We start from the raw sequence: 3444 nt of genomic DNA on the forward strand, positions 1-3444 counted from the left end.
CATAGAAGAACATTCCATAGATAGAATAGAAAGAATTCTTCCTTGCTTTACTAGTGATATATGTATGCTGCTGCTTATTTCAGCATAATCAGGTTGGTTGCTGATAGAATCTACAGTATTTTGGAAAGGATTGAGTGTGAAATAAAAAAATAAGAACATTTTCCAACTTTATAGAAATTAGTAAGATTTTACTCTCAGGCAAGACAAGGGGGGCATACATATTCAAGGAGAACATTGCTTTTCATGCACAGAGGACAAACGTTTTGAATGAAAGCTTAATTTATTCATTACAAAGTCTCTGAATTATGAAAAGAAGTTTGGTTTCTCTTTGGCCTCTGTGCATGGAAGTTAATGTATAGAAGGCCCACTGTACCTTTTTATGTAGAAACACATGTAAAATCTATTTTCATAAGTCCCTTGTTTGGGAGTGTTGATTCAAATCATCAGACCTTTTGTATCATTATTATTTATTTACAAGGAATGCTGTACCTTGCAATTTTATTCCACTATTGTATAGAAGCAGGTTGGTGTTAGAGAATGTTGGGGTCAAAGGTAGCCCATTGCATATCAATCTAAAAGTAGAGGGTATGTGTTCTATTTTAGGATGCTTGAACTATTGAAAATGAGAAGCAGAACCCTAAAATAGATATTTGAAGAAGGACCCTAAAATAGATATTTGGCAACTTCAAGAAATTATTCTACGTATCATACTACATCCACAATAGCTTACAAAGATTTAAGTTCAGAGAATGTGCTTCACATCCTGGAATACTTGACATTGATCATGAACATATTTCCTACCAATCTAAATTATTTATTCACTAGGAATGAATCCTAATGTGTCGGAAACCTATCAGCATGGAAAGTGTGCATTAGGGATATAAAACAGTGTTGCATGTGGGAAGACATCTCTATCTTCACTTAATTGGACTGCCCTATTCCCCATAAACAGGATCTAGTGCCCAGCAATATCACTTTAAGGTGAATTGTATAATTACAAATTGGTGTGCCATTGTCCCTGTGCATTTTGGGAATAAAATCACCCAGTGATTTTAAAAGTCCAGGCCAAATAAACAAAGGCCTAGAATGCAGCCTAATACTTAAAGATGGTAAAAGACCCATTGTTAATATTAATTGTTCCAATGAATCTAGGCAGTTTCAGAATAACCTTCTGCTGGACGCTTTCCTAATGAATATTTTGAAATTAAATGGATTATACGTCCATTATAAGTTAGATACTATTGAGATGCTTCCTATTTGTTTTTTTTAATCTTGCATCTTTTTCTGCAGTATAATTCTATTGATGATGTCACAATATATATGCATCCATGTTTTAAATCTCAGTTTGAATATTTTAACAAAGAAACTTGTACATTTTGTGTCTATGTTATGCCTCTCTCACTCTCACACACACTTCATTCAAAGAAGATATTAGAACAATTTGCACAGTACTCTCTCTCTCACACTCACACGCACACACACACAGACACACATACACAGAGAGAGAGAGTACTGTGCAAATTGCTCTAATGTCTTATTTGAATGAAGTGCATTTATTTTTTTACCAATATTTGAAATATAAGATCAAATACTGAAAGATCTTTATTGTGTCCTTTTATGCAAAGAAAGTAGGATTTGCATTCTTACTGTGTTCTTATACATGGGGAACAGAGGTAGGCCAAATGAATATTTGAGTAGTTGTTCAAATATGTTTGAAAAATATCCCAAAAGTTTTCAAAGGAACTTAGTCAAGGCTCGGTAATATGGTAGGTACAGTGATGGGATTCAGCTGGTTCGCACCAGTTCAGCAGAACCGATAGCTAATTTTTTGTTGCCCAGGCCCAGAATGGACTTCTGGAAGCAGCATCCACATAGAGAACCAGTTGTTCACATATTTGAATCCCACCACTGGGTGAGTATGTACTTTTCATGTGGTAAAGGTCCTAGGAATTTACAACTAGATTACTCATTGGAAGAGGATCTTTGGATATTTTTTATCTCTTTTTTTCTAGTAAGAGATATTCAATTAAGAAAAAAGAATTGAAATATTCTTATTTAATTCAAACAGTAAATGTAGATACTCATGAGATAAAATACCAAAGCCCTAAGTTGTCTTAGAGCAGAGATAAAGATTCTAAAAAACTGGAAAAATGAAAAAGAAAAAAATGCTGTGGCTTTATAATATACTGTAAATGACTGGAAATAATTCCATCATTTAATCTTAAGAACATTATTATAGAAAATTTGATTATAATAGGGCTGTGTATATAAAAAAGAAAATTATTGTAATTTAAAATTATGTGGAGGCTTGTAGATCACTTGCATTTACTGTAGAGTCATTTTTATAAAAATTACTATTTTTAACATTAATAAAACCACTTGTTTTTAAGCAACTGCATGCAAAAGAATATGCTTTTTTACCAACTGATTCAATTTTTATTAAAGTAGTTTTAATACATGCTGATATTTTATTTATTTAAAGTATACAATTACAACCCAAGTAAAATAGATCTTTTTATAACTTGCATGAAGTCAGAATGGCACTAAGCTATATATCCAGTGACACATAATAATAATACCAGTTAAGCCTGTTTACTGCGGACACTATGCTGAACAATAAATACACAATGCCATTTTAAAACATCATGGTCATGTTACTATGTACCATATCCTTAATATAATCCTATCTTTTTTGTTTTAATCATGTTCTTAAAGTTTTGAAAACAATTTAAAATGCTGTAGTAATTGCTCATAGGAAAGATGATTCTGAATAATTAAATAAGGAAGCTGTACCAACCCTTTTAAGTATATTAAACTTCCTCCACAGACAGTTTAAGGGAAACAGAATATTTTATCTCAGCAAGCAATACATTGGAAATTGCTGATAATTACACAACCTTGTGTCATTCAAAAGATATCCATGTTTCATGAATATAAGAAAGAATTTTAGCATTTAAAACTCCCAGTAATAAATGTATGCTTTTCTAGAATATATTTAAAAGATTATACATATGATAGAATGGTACATTGTGATTAAATAGGAATACAATGCTAGCAATAGCTTTGTAGCAGTCTTGCATATTTTAAAATTCATACTCTTTGAAAAGGCTATTTAGCATGGTATGTGAGTGTAATATACCAATTTATTTGCTTTGGACTTATTTAATTATAACTCTTTTAATTATTGTGTTATACACAGTGGGACTAATTAACACTTGTAATTCAATTAATTTTGAATTAGATGAACTAGAAAAGAAAATTTAACATGGGAGCTGATGATGCAAAAACTTTAGTGTGTTTGAAGGCACAGAATGATCTGTATGTAAGCAGAGTTGGGTCAATCTGTTAACTCAGTTAAATAGCATGAGAAAATGGAATCACAATATACAGATTACAAAGACACAGTCTGCTATCTTCTTAATTAGAGACAATGACATTAACAAA

The sequence above is a fragment of the Vipera berus genome, assembly GCF_964194415.1.
Source record: "Vipera berus genome assembly, chromosome: 6".
NCBI classification, from domain to species: domain Eukaryota; kingdom Metazoa; phylum Chordata; class Lepidosauria; order Squamata; family Viperidae; genus Vipera; species Vipera berus.